The sequence below is a fragment of the Taudactylus pleione genome, unplaced genomic scaffold, assembly GCF_031769625.1.
Source record: "Taudactylus pleione unplaced genomic scaffold, aTauple2 ptg001202l, whole genome shotgun sequence".
In the NCBI taxonomy this organism is placed as follows: domain Eukaryota; kingdom Metazoa; phylum Chordata; class Amphibia; order Anura; family Myobatrachidae; genus Taudactylus; species Taudactylus pleione.
The window spans coordinates 156946-172642 of NW_028285603.1; the positions used below are offsets into that span (position 1 = coordinate 156946).

General features: G+C 43.2%; 1 long non-coding RNA gene across 1 annotated transcript; it reads left to right on the plus strand.

Moving 5' to 3' along the window:
- The first annotated feature begins 1120 nt into the window (after positions 1-1120).
- Positions 1121-3423, plus strand: LOC148451037 (uncharacterized). Its single transcript, XR_015875183.1, has 2 exons — positions 1121-1179; positions 2948-3423. It is a non-coding gene; the product is annotated as an uncharacterized LOC148451037 (long non-coding RNA).
- Positions 3424-15697: the final 12274 nt, after the last annotated feature.

A 15697-nucleotide genomic window follows, 5' to 3' on the forward strand; every position in this document is an offset into this window, starting at 1 on the left:
GCTACAAGGTCATTGACCATGTTCCAGTACATATTAGGGGAGGTGATCGTGCCAAGAGGTTGTTGCAAGTAGAGGCCAAGTGGATTCATTTATTTGATACCATCCATCCACGAGGGTTAAATGATAAGATCTCCTGGAATGCATTTTTATAGTTTATTTTCATCTATTTATCATCATGCACTAGTTTATCCAAGTGTAGTATCCACTTGGGATGCTGTGATACATCTTTTCATGTTTATTGGTAAATAACTTTCATTCTTTTAGAGCTTTTTTCATTGTAACGTACTGCTTTCCATTCTATAGCACACACAGCATCTAAGTGTTTAGTTAGTCCATATGTGCCATGCAGTAGGTTTATTAATATTATATATATTAGAGTGAGCTTTGAATATTTCAGTGAGCCATTATTTGTTGTCAACTGTTCCTTAATCTCGTTTATGTCATCTATTTGTAGTAACATATTTTCTGGATACCCTCTTGTATGTATGTATCGATATTTTATTTTATTGATGTTCTGGATTTTTGTGGTTATTGTATTGTATTGCATTCTCTGCATACATATTTTTATGCACTTATCATTTACACATACATGTGTTCTTTTTTTGACTCCCCCCCCTTCATGCAGGCAGCCGCGTAGTGTATACTTTTGCCTCATCTCTCTTACCGTATTACCTACAGCGTCCAGTGTTTCCTTGGTTACCTTCTCCTGGACAGCAGCCGGATACGTTTCGTCTTGTGACGTCATACACTGCGCGCCTCCCTGCCTGATGGCGTGTGAGGACGGTCATTGTTACATTTGTTTGTTCACTGCTATTTCAGGTAAGCCTTTTTCATTGTATATATATATATATATATATATATATATATATATATATGAAAGAGCTCCAATATTAACTTATCTCAGTGCCATCATGCAAGGGCCAGAAGACTTAGATTTTAAATAGCTCAAAGCTTAAATAAAGGAACAGACATGGTTGTAATAGGAGCTAAAACAGGATATACCACCTAGCAGAGTCTCTTGTTACAGACAATGTGGATGTGTGGGGGTTTTAGCTGGTGCAATGCATGATGGGAGGAGGTATATAAATGGTAGCAGCCAAAAACAACAGTCTCTCTCTCTGCCATTCCCATCCAAGACACAGACACACACCTGGCTCACTGGACCTCTGACTGTACAAGGTACTCTGTCCTCTATAATAACTTGTCTTCTATAATAACTCTATTGCCTAAACTTTCCTTTCCTGCCTATGTATAAGAGCTAACACTCACACTAGATAAGACAATGAATCTTAAATCCTCTCTCTCTCTCTTTGTCTCAGCTACAGCTCACAGGCTATCAGGCCTTGCCATGAGGTTTCACTCCACATACATAGCAACACAAAGACACAAGGATGACCTCATGGCTACCATGCCATGAGGCTCTAACACATAGCACACTCTCTCTCTATACTCACACACATGTATTTTCACATAATCACATCCATACACACATAATTGTTTTCTCTGATAGATTGCCCTCCACAATTTATCAATAGACTAGTAGTCTCGCCGGATGTGCAGGGGCAACAATTTACCCTTAATTATAGTATCACCCCTACACACACACACACACGCATGTACACTTCTCACATACTTCCAGCCATGTGCTTTCTTATAACACCCCTACACACACGCATGTACACTTCTCACATACTTCCAGCCATGTGCTTTCTTATAACACCCCTACACACACGCATGTACACTTCTCACATACTTCCAGCCATGTGCTTTCTTATAACACCCCTACACACACGCATGTACACTTCTCACATACTTCCAGCCATGTGCTTTCTTATAACACATTCTTATACACACGTACACAGAGGATAGCAAAATATATATAACACATGCATACAGTTTCCTACATACACACATACATATAAACATATATACATATATTTGCATGAACAAGGTTATATACTAGTGAAAGATTAAATCGAATCTGCATTGAAGTTTATTTAGCAACTGCATAGGGTTAATTCATTACTGGGATTAAAGTTAGAAAATCACTTCTGAGGTTATGTACTGTACTGCATACTATATTATCATTTGTATTATTCATATGTAAATCATCTATTATCTTGCAATTCTCATTTATGGAGTAAAATACTTTTTATATCATGTATATGGTGTATAGATAACTGAGTATGATTTCAAGGTTTAATTAATATGCAATGATACATTATGGGTAAGATATGCAGGGGACTTGATAGATTTGTCAAGGAATATTTGGGTGGCATTGGCCCGGTAATAGCTTGCATGTTTATCTCACATGGAGCTTTGGTTGTTATGCATAACATAACAATGGCAACTCTCTGTCTGGGTATTTTATGGTAAAGGACGGAAAAAGTAAAAAGACTGTATGGAAGATTAATAAAGTAATCTAGGAGGTCACAGATGTAGCAATATCAGACAGAGAAAATAGATTAAAGAGGAGAATATTGTGTCATATTCCTATAATTAATTATAACCATCACTATGGATGAGGAGGAGATTTTGTGTAACTATGAGACCCTCAGAGAGGAGTGGAGGTGGCGCGGACACCGGAAAAACTCACTCTAACAATATATATATTAAATCCATCATAAATAGAATCACATGCATAAACACCGCACATTACGCACAGTTGCGCTGTTAACATGTCGCACATTAGCGAATGCATAATACTCCGCATGCGAACGCTGTTTATTAGCTTTGTGCATATGCATCAACTAGTGTCTTTTCCCAAACCCCTAATACTTTCACACTGCACATTCATGTAAAAGGTTCCATAGCTTCAAAGTATAAGATTCAAGTTTTATTGATTTATTACTAATGCTGTGAAATAAAAGATTATTTGGTATCTAAGGTTTAGTACATGATAAGCAAACAGTGTTTGGTGTTGTACTGATCGACTCTTTCTCAACAGCTTTCCGGTATCATCGGTGAGAAGATCGCAACCTGCATTCTCAACTTATGAACAGTAGAGAGTTAAAACACTAAAATGTACTTTGTAAAATTAACAGCTTAGATTTGCATGCAGGGGAAATAGAGGAGACAATAGGCTGTCGGAGGTGACCTGTGTCCATTTGAATCAACCTGTTAAATATCCTGTAACAGATGCACCCCCACTGGGAACCAATGAAACCATGCCAAACTTTTCTATTGTATAGTCTATTTCTGTAAGGGTATATATATGTGCGTTCTGACCCCAATCTGGAGTCTTCATGCTGATGCTGTTGATGGAGGTTTCTTGTTGATGCCGGAATCTGGTCCCAGAGCACATGCGTATGTATAACTGTACCTTGGGTCTTTATAATTTCTTTGCGCTAAATTGTATTTAGATCACAGTGTGTAACTATCTGTACTTTGCTTGAATAAATACCCTTTGTGCGTTGGAACACATTTACTCAAAGTCTGAAGGCATTTATTTACTGTATGACTGCATACGCAAATAGCGTGAATCTTTGAAGGTATAGGCAGGTTTTTAGAAGGTATAGGCCGGAGCGTATAGAGGTTTAAATTCAGTATCCTTAGATGGGGGCTCGCAGAGTGAGGTCACTTACCTATTTACACGATAAACATACGGTTATCAATATCTCACCAAAGGGTGGAGTGTGGCCACACGCAGTTTACTGCAACCACTTGATGCTGAGAAATCGCTACCCGTTATCGTGTGAGTCAAGGTATGCTGACTAGAATCCAGGGACAAGAAAGGAAAAAGTTTGTTTTCCTTTGTTGATAGAATTTCACGCTAAAATGGGTGCCGCAGTATTGCTTACGCGGCTGAGTCGCATTCTTGCGCGCGCAGTAGAGATGCACTTTTGCATACGCAGCTAAGGGTAAGTGATACGGTTGTGTGGTAGTTGCATTATTGTGTATGCGACTAGTCGCACAATAGCGTATACATATTTCCGGTTGTGCTGCCACGTGTTTAAACAAAGCCGTTGTGTTTACTTTATCAACTGTTGCCAATAACTGGGTTAACGTGTATTTTTCTGCGCAGGAAAAAAGTGTGGAACGGTGAGTATTTGTTTAGGGTGTAACACGGGACCTAAATGTTAAGGGTATCGTAGAACCCTTAAGTGCTAGGCGCAGGAGTTGGCCTAGTAACTCGGTAGCAGCTTACCGTTTACTTTACACAAGGCAGGTGTATGGGTTGTTATTTTTGTTAGGGTTCGGCTCCCAGTGTGATTATAGTATTCAGTAATCAGTGTGTATGATCTATTAGGCTTATTTGAGCACTATAATTGAACCGCATAGTTTTGGGATAAACTATGATTGTGAACTAGTGAGAGAGTGGACGAAATCAACTGCCCCCTTGCAGTTGGAAAGTACTCAAAAAGGGATTGCTGCGTGGAAGCGGCCTTTCTTCCATAGGTGAGTGGAGGCATCTAGAGGTCTTCCATAGGGTTCGTGGATACACCCTTTTTCCAAGGCATCCGCAGGTAAGTGAAAGTATCTTGATTGTCTTTCACCAGTTTAAATCTTTATTGAAAAGCATAGGAGTTGTCTCAGAATGGGGGACATGCAAACAATAGAGATGTTAGACAATGATGTGCTGCTAATGGAAGCGCAGCTTGGATCGGCCCATCGTATTATGCATACTAAGTACGGTGCTTATGCAATAAGGTATTGTGACGTATGGTTTAAGATAACGATGAAGAGTGTTAAGCCGTTTTCCAGAATTGGTAGTATTGATAAAGATGTATTGAATAATGTCCGAGATCACATCAGCTCCATGCGTTCTCGAGTGAAAAAGGTAAAATATAACAAATGTTTAAAATCGTGGTAGTATGAAGGGGATGCATGGCTTAAAAATGTGCAAGCGACACAAACTAGCGTTGCGAACACATTACCAGAAAGTACACCCGCAGCGCTAAATTGCAATGCATGCGAGCCTCGAAATAGCGCGCATGTGCAGCAAGATAGCGTTGTGGAAGGTATTGCCAGTGGTTTACGCACATCACCGCCACCTTATGTGGATGGGGGTGCAGGTACAGTTATTGAAAAAACCCATAAAAATTTAACAAGTAATTTGTACCCTCTCTTAAGTAACCATATAAGAACATCTCTAAAAAGAGAGAGACCCAGAGTGAGAAACTAATGGCTGTCAGTATTCAAGCTCTAGAAGGAATGACGGTAACATCACAGCCAGCAGACACATCTGCACCTGAACAGTTACACGTCCTCACTAATCCTACACCACCGCAAACACAGCCCTACCCCACTTATCACCCACAACCACAATTCCCATACTATCCTCTCCCTCAATATGCTTACCCATACCCACCACCTTTCCTGCTCAACCCCCACAACAATCCTTTCATCCAACCCACTCACAAAGATGTTTTAACTGCAAACAAGTAGGACACCTAAGTAAGTACTGCAAAGTGAAGAATGTAGGACTCCCAAACCAGACAGTACCTGTATACCCTCATAAGGGATATACACAGAATACAGAAAACCTCCAACAGGCACAGCTCCAATTGTGGCTGTTAATGCTTTATTGGAGAGAGGGAACCAATGCTAGGAGTCGGGTCATACCTGTGGTCTACAGATAGACAGGTTGACGGGAAGTACTAGGGTAAAACCGGTAATAGTAATTGATGTAACTGATACCCAATCTCTGTTCTGCTTTCTTCCCTGTGTCCTAACACTCTGACTGTCAGTATCTTTTTGCTTTCACATAGGGGGAGGTGTACACTACACATGGACACGGGTGTCCCATGGGTTCATAGACAACCCCAGTATTTTCTCCCAGGCCTTATACGACTGCTTACAATGTTTCAACCTGCCAATGGATCTGTGCTCTGATACAATATGTGTACAATTTATTGTTATGCCCTGTTTCATTTATACCATGTTTAAATTATACTAAACTGTTGTGCTTCATCTCTCACACACAGGACACAAGGTTGCTAAGGACAAATTGCAGCCATGGCAGGCTAAGGTCAAGTACTTGGGTAACTGTCCAAACCCAGGGGCTGAGACACTACCTAGAGTAGTAGCTATTAATAAAAGGGTTTAATTGTACAGAAGGTTGTATGATACGGTATCCCTAGAGTATAGGGATACTCATTTCACAAGTGTGGTCATCCAGAAGCATGTGTAAGGTGATAAGTAATAGTAGCACCAGGATCACCCCCAGGCCCCCTATAAATCTGTCCCCCTTTGAAATACTGATTGGTAGACAACCTCATATGATTATAAGACCGCAGGAAGATTTGAAAGGTAACAACGAGGTAACTGTAAAGTATCTTATATCAATGAGTAAGCAGTTAAAATAGCAGCAACAGAAACTGAAATTGTTGTCACCCCTCTATACCCTACAATACATCACTGACCCCTCTATACCCTACAATACATCACTGACCCCTCTATACTCTACACTACATCACTGACCCCTCTTTACCCTACAATACATCACTGACCCCTCTATACCCTACACTACATCACTGACCCCTCTATACCCTACAATACATCACTGACCCCTCTATACTCTACACTACATCACTGACCCCTCTATACCCTACAATACATCACTGACCCCTCTATACTCTACTCTACATCACTGACCCCTCTATACCCTACACTACATCACTGACCCCTCTATACCGTACAATACATCACTGACCCCTCTATATCCTATACTACATTACTGACCCCTCTATACCCTAAACCACATAACTGACCCCTCTATACCCTATAATACATCACTGACCCCTCTATACTCTACACTACATCACTGACTCCTCTATACCCTACAATACATCACTGACCCCTCTATACTCTACAATACATCACTGACCCCTCTATACTGTACACTACATTACTGTCCCCTCTATACCATACACTACATCACTGACCCTTCTATTCCATACACTACATCACTGACCCCTCTATAGCCTACACTACATCACTGATCCCTCAATACCCAACTATACATCACTGTCCCTTCTATACCCTACAATAGATCACTGACCCCTCTATACACTACACTACAATACTGACCCCTCTATACATTACACTACATCACTGACCCTTCTATACCCTACACAATATTACTGACCCCTCTATACACTACACTACAATACTGACCCCTCTATACAAAACACTACATTACTGACCCGTCTATAAACTACACTACATTACTGACTCCTCTATACCCTACACTGCATTACTGACCCCTCTAGATCCTACACTACATGACTGACTCCTCTGTACACTACACTACATTACTGATCCCTCTATACCCTACACTACATTACTGACCCCTCTATACACTACACTACACTACATTACTGATCCCTCTATACCTATATTACATTACTGACTCCTCAATACCCTACACTGCATCACTGACCTCTCTATATCCCAAACGACATTACTGACCCCTCTATACCCTAAACAACATAACTGACCCCTCTATACGCTTCAATACATCACTGACCCCTCTATACCCTACACTACATCACTGACCACTCTATACCCTACAATACATCACTGACCCCTCTATACCCTACAATACATCACAGATCCCTGTATACTCTACACTACATCACTGACTCCTCTATACCCTACACTGCATCACTGACCTCTCTATATCCCACACTACATTACTGACCCCTCTATACCCTAAACCACATAACTGACCCCTCTATACGCTACAATACATCACTGAACCCTCTATACTCTACACTACATCACTGACCCCGCTATACCCTACACTACATCACTGACCCCTCTATACCCTACAATACATCACTGACCCCTCTATACTCTACACTACATCACTGACTCCACTACATCACTGACTCCTCTATACCCTACACTACATCACTGACCCCTCTATAACCTTCTATACATCACTGACCCCTCTATATCCTACACTACATCACTGACCCCTCTATACTATACACTACATTACTGACCCCTCTATACCCTACACTACATCACTGACCATTCTATTCCATACACTACATCACTGACCCCTCTATAACCTACACTACATCACTGATCCCTCTATACCCTACAATACATCACTGTCCCTTCTATACCCTACAATAGATCACTGACCACTCTATACACTACACTACAATACTGACCCTCTATACAATACACTACATTACTGACCTGTCTATACCCTAAACTACATTACTGACTCCTCTATACCCTACACTGCATTACTGACCCCTCTATATCCTACACTACATGACTGACCTCTCTATACACTACACTACATTACTGATCCCTCTATACCCTACACTACATTACTGACCTCTCTATACCCTACACTACATTACTGACCCCTCTATACACTACACTACATTACTGATCCCTCTATACCTATATTACATTACTGACTCCTCAATACCCTACACTGCATCACTGACCTCTCTATATCCCACACTACATTACTGATACCTCTATACCCTAAACCACATAACTGACCCCTCTTTACTCTACACTACATCACTGACCCCTCTATACCCTACACTATATCACTGACCCCTCTATACCCTACAATACATCACTGACCCCTCTATACTCTACACTACATCACTGACTCCTCTATACCCTACACTACATCACTGACCCCTCTATACCCTACAATACATCACTGACCCCTCTATACTTTACACTACATCACTGACCCCTCTATACCCTACACTACATCACTGACAACTCTATACCCTACAATACATCACTGACCCCTCTATACCCTACACTACATCAATGACCCCTCTATACCCTACAATACATCACTGACCCCTCGATACCCTACACTACATCACTGACCCCTCTATACCCTACACTACATCACTGACCCCTCTATACCATACACTACATCACTGACCCCTCTATATCCTACACTACATTACTGACCCCTCTATACCCTAAACCACATAACTGACCCGTCTATACCCTACACTTCATCACTGACCCCTCTATACTCTACACTACATCACTGACCACTCTATTCTCTACACTACATCACTGACCCCTCTATACCCTACACTACATCACTGACAACTCTATACCCTACAATACATCACTGACCCCTCTATACCCTACACTGCATCAATGACCCCTCTATACCCTACAGTACATCACTGACCCCTCTATACTCTACACTACATCACTGATCCCTCTATACCCTACACTACATCGCTGACCCCTCTATACCATACACTACATCACTGACCCCTCTATATCCTACACTACATTACTGACCCCTTTATACCCTAAACCACATAACTGACCCCTCTATACCCTACACTACATCACTGACCCCTCTATTCTCTACACTACATCACTGACCACTCTATTCTCTACACTACACCACTGACCCCTCTATACTCTACACTACATCACTGATCCCTATATACACTACACTACATCACTGATCCCTCTATACTCTACAATGAATCACTGATCCCTCTGTACACTACACTACATTACTGACCCCTCTGTACCCTACACTACATCACTGATCCCCCTGTACACTACACTACATTACTGACCCCTCTATATCATACACTACATTACTGACCCCTCTATACTCTACACTACATCACTGACCACTCTATACCCTACACTGCATTACTTACATCTCTATATCCTACACTACTGATCCGTCTATACCCTACACTGCATCACTGACCCCTCTATACCCTACGCTACATTATTGACCCCTCTATACCCTACACTACATTACTGACCCCTCTATACACTACACTACTTCACTGACCCTTCTATACCCTACACTACATCACTGACCCCTCTATACCCTACACTGCATCACTGACCCCTCTATACCCTACGCTATATCACTGACCCGTCTATACCCTACAATACATCACTGACCCCTCTATACCCTACACTGCATCGCTGACCCCTCTATACCCTACACTATATCACTGACCACTCTATACCCTACACTACATTACTGACCCCTCTGTAAACTACACTACATCAATGACCTCTCTATAACCTACACTGCATCACTGACCCCTCTATATCCTACACTACATCACTGACCCCTCTATACCCTACACTGCATCACTGACCCCTCTATACCCTACACTACATTACTGACCTCTCTATACCCTACACTACATCATTGACCCCTCTATACCGTACACTACATCACTGACCCCTCTATATCCTACACTTCTTCTCTGACCCCTCTATACCCTACACTGCATCACTGACCCCTCTATATCCAACACTACATCACTGACCCCTCTATACCCTACACTGTATCACTGACCCCTCTATATCCTACACTACATCACTGACCCCTCTATACCCTACACTGCATCACTGACCCCTCTATACCCTACACTACATTACTGACCCCTCTATACCCTACACTACATTACTGACCCCTCTATACACTACACTACATTACTGACCCCTCTATATCCTACACTACATTACTGACTCTATATCCTACACTACATCACTGACCCCTCTATACCCTACACAACATTACTGACCCCTCTATACCTTACACTACATTACTGACCCCTCTACACCCTATACTACATCACTGACCCCTCTATACCCTACACTACATTACTGACCCCTCTATAACCTACACTACATTACTGACCCCTCTATACCTTACACTACATTACTGGCCCCTCTACACCCTACACTACAACACTGACCCCTCTATACCCTACACTACATTACTGACCGCTCTATACCCTACACTATATCACTGACCCCTCTATAAACTACACTACATTACTGACCCCTCTATACCCTACACTACATTACTGACCCCTCTATACCTTACACTACATTACTGACCCCTCTATATCCTACACTACATCACTTACTCCTATTTACCCAACACTACATTACTGATCCCTCTACACCCTACACTACATTACTGACCCCTCTATACCCTACACTACATTACTGACCCCTCTATACACTACACTACATCACTGATCCCCCTATACCCTACAATACATCACTGTCCCTTCTATACCCTACAATAGATCACTGACCACTCTATACACTGCACTACATCACTGACCCCTCTGTACACTACAATACATCACTGACCCCTATATACTCTACATCACTGACCCCTCTATACAATACACTACATAACTGACCTGTCTATTCCCTAAACTACATTACTGACTCCTCTATACCCTACACTGCATTACTGACCCCTCTATATCCTACACTACATGACTGACCTCTCTATACCCTACACTACATTACTGATCCCTCTATACCCTACACTACATTACTGATACCTCTATACCCTACACTACATTACTAACCCCTCTATGCACTACACTACATTACTGATCCCTCTATACCTATATTACATTAATGACTCCTCAATACCCTACACTGCATCACTGACCTCTCTATATCCCACACTACATTACTGACCCCTCTATACCCTAACCACATAACTGACCCCTCTATACTCTACACTACATCACTGACCCCTCTATACCCTACACTATATCACTGACCCCTCTATACCCTACAATACATAACTGACCCCTCTATACTCTACACTACATCACTGACTCCTCTATACCCTACACTACATCACTGACCCATCTATACCCTACAATACATCACTGACCCCTCTATACTTTACACTACATCACTGACCCCTCTATACCCTACACTACATCACTGACAACTCTATACCCTACAATACATCACTGACCGCTCTATACCCTACTCTACATCAATGACCCTTCTATACCCTACAATACATCACTGACCCCTCTATACCCTACACTACATCACTGACCCCTCTATACCCTACACTACATCACTGACCCCTCTATACCATACACTACATCACTGACCCCTCTATATCCTACACTACATTACTGACCCCTCTATACCCTAAACCACATAACTGACCCCTCTATACCCTACACTACATCACTGACCCCTCTATACTCTACACTACATCACTGACCACTCTCTTCTCCACACTACATCCCTGACCCCTCTATACTCTACACTACATCACTGATCACTATATACCCTACACTACATCACTGACCCCTCTATACTCTACAATGAATCACTGATCCCTCTGTACACTACACTACATTACTGACCCCTCTGTACCCTACACTACATCACTGATCCCCCTGTACAATACTCTACATTACTGACCCCTCTATATCATACACTGCATCACTGACCCCTCTATACCCTACACTACATTACTGACCTCTCTATACCCTACACTACATCATTGACCTCTCTATACCGTACACTACATCACTGACCCCTCTATATCCTACACTTCTTCTCTGACCCCTCTATACCCTACACTGCATCACTGACCCCTCTATATCCAACACTACATCTCTGACCCCTCTATTCCCTACACTGTATCACTGACCCCTCTATATCCTACACTTCATCACTGACCCCTCTATACCCTACACTGCATCACTGACCCCTCTATACCCTACACTACATTACTGACCCCTCTATACCCTATACTACATTACTGACCCCTCTATACACTACACTACATTACTGACCCCTCAATACCATACACTACATTACTGATCCCTCTATATCCTACACTACATTACTGACTCCTCTATATCCTACACTACATCACTGACCCCTCTATACCCTACACTACATTACTGACCCCTCTATACCTTACACTACATTACTGACCCCTCTACACCCTATACTACATCACTGACCCCTCTATACCCTACACTACATTACTGACCCCTCTATAACCTACACTACATTACTGACCCCTCTATACCCTACACTACATTACTGACCCCTCTATACCTTACACTACATTACTGGCCCCTCTACACCCTATACTACATCACTGAATCCTCTATACCCTACACTACATTACTGACCGCTCTATACCCTACACTATATCACTGACCCCTCTATACCCTACACTACATTACTGACCCCTCTATACCCTCCACTACATTACAGACCCCTCTATACCTTACCCTACATTACTGACCCCTCTATACCCTACACTACATCACTTACTCCTCTATACCCTACACTACATTACTGATCCCTCTATACCCTACACTACATTACTGACCCCTCTATACCCTACACTACATTACTGACCCCTCTATACACTACACTACATCACTGACCCCTCTATACACTACACTACATCACTGACCTCTCTATACCCTACACTACATCACTGACCCCTCTATATCCTACACTACATCACTGACCCCTCTATACCCTACACTGCGTCACTGACCGCTCTATATCCTACACTACATCACTGACCCCTCTATACCCTACACTGCATCACTGACCCCTCTATATCCTACACTACATCACTGACCCCTCTATACCCTACACTGCATCACTGACCCCTCTATACCTTACACCACATTACTTACCCCTCTATACCGTATATTACATCACTGATCCCTCTATATACTATACTGTGTTGCTGACTCTTCTTGTTAATAAAGCTCTTCCTATGTCACTGTCACTATTTGAAAAAAAAGCAATGCAGGGATGTTCAGTCAGGGTAGGGAGGGGAGGCAGAACCTCCCCTGTCATACTCCTGATATTTGATATAAAATTGATTAGAATAATACAAAGAAGATATTTATAACTTATAAACATCTTCTTTGTTTATTGTAATAATTTTTTTAGTTAACACTCACCAGCTTTGTGGAGCTCCCTGGACTGTAGGGAGACGAGAGATGAGGCAGCAACAGCTCAGCCTCGCTTCTGTATAGTCAGACACTACATGCAAAGCCGGGGGCGGAGCCACACCACGGGCAGTAAACTAATATAGGTTTGCTTCTGAGTATGGGGGGCATGCATTGAACAAGTCAATGTGACCAGGAAGTGCGCTGCAGTGTTTAGAAATCAGAGCTCAGTCAGCAGCAGCAAGAGAAGACACAGTGATGCAGGTAGGAGAATCAATGGACACTGAAGCTTATTGTAGTGAGGGGAGAGTTACAGTGAGTAAAGGGTGAGATAGGTTCCACGTGTGCCTCCCCAGCCATTGACCTCAACGCATGTCACTGCTCCCTAGTGCCTTCCGCTCTGTCGCTGGCAGCCTACCGCTGCTGAGTAATGCACATGTACAAAGGCCACCTAAACATGCACATTGTACTTTCTTTCTGCAGAAACTCAGCAAATACAGGAAAGCTTTGCTGAAGCCCGAAAGGCTTTTGTTGGGTTCCGGCATCTGTAGATGGCTTAAGCAGCACAGTGACAAACAGCTACATACAGATTGGAGCTTATAACTCCTTTAGCGAGTGCTAAAGTGGTTATGGTTTGTTATTAAATACAACCCCAAGACAGGGCAGAATCGGTATGAAATTCTCATACTAACGCAGAAAGCCCGATCAGTTACAATCCCAGCTGGGGCTGGTAAGTAACTGAAACCTCCCCTGACCCCCCCTAACCCTAACCCTCCCTTGGTGGTGCCTAACTCTAAAACTTTCAGGGTGGTGCCTAACCCTAATTCCTCCTGGGGTGCCTAAACCTAACTCCCCCTCCCCACTCCTTAAACCTTACGCTCCAGGGGTGGGTGCCTAATCCTAACTTCTCCCCCGGTATTGCCTAACCCTAACACCCCCTCCCCGCAGCCTAACCCTAATACTCCCAGGGGGGTCTCTAACCCTAAGCTAGACACCCCCTAAACCTAACCCTGCCTAAATCTAACCCACTACCGGCGGCTCCCCCCTGTGGCTGACGCTAACCTGTCCCCGCTTACCTTTGTTCGGGATTTAGGCGTGGAACAAAAGATAGGCGTTGGGATTTCAACGCCAATCTCTAGTCCCGGGTTGGGCTTCTCTTAACGGCCGGTATCCTGGCCCGGGTAATCTAACTGCATCCCGACATGACCATAGAGAGAGGTGTGCGATTGGTGCAATCGCCTAGGGTTTAGAGCCCTGGGGCTGCACCATCTCTGCCTCATGGTCCCTACATCTGGTTAATGGGGTGCCCTTAATGGCATGCTGTTGCCAGTAGTACAGCTTCAGTGCTGTTGAGAGCATCCAAAGAACTCTTCAGGCATGCACCATTCAGTGTGTAGAGTCTCCCAATTCGATTCTCCTGCCGATGATATTACAGATTCAGGAAAGGTATGGGGGCTGCACATGGCACCAGTGTGCACTGCTCTGGTGCTGCCCTAAAGCCGGGTACACACATATCGTCCACAACAGGCAGTGTGTACCCGCTGTGCCACTGATGATGGTGTGCGTTCCCGAATGCAGCATTGCCCCCGCTGCCGCGCCGCTGTTGCACATTGGCAAGTGTGCAAATATGCACGCCTGTGCCCGCTGCACAAGACATCGGCTGGGTATACATCATTAAGTGTGTACCCAGCATTGGAAACAAAAGAAACTGGGCCTGATTTAAAGGTGGGCGCTAATCTTGTTGCAACTGCGTATCCGTACCGTACACAGCGGTACTGCAAAAATATCCAAATGCCTCAGCCTGTGGGATTTGTACAGAGATACCCACCAGATGTATCTCTAATCCACCGCTGTGATTGGCTAGCCACCCCCAGTTACACTCACTGACTGTCACTTGCACTAAGGGCCTTATTCAGCAATGCACGCTAGTGCACTACTGAACGCAAATTCCTGATAGTCGGGAATCTGTGCAGATGCCAGATCTGTACTGC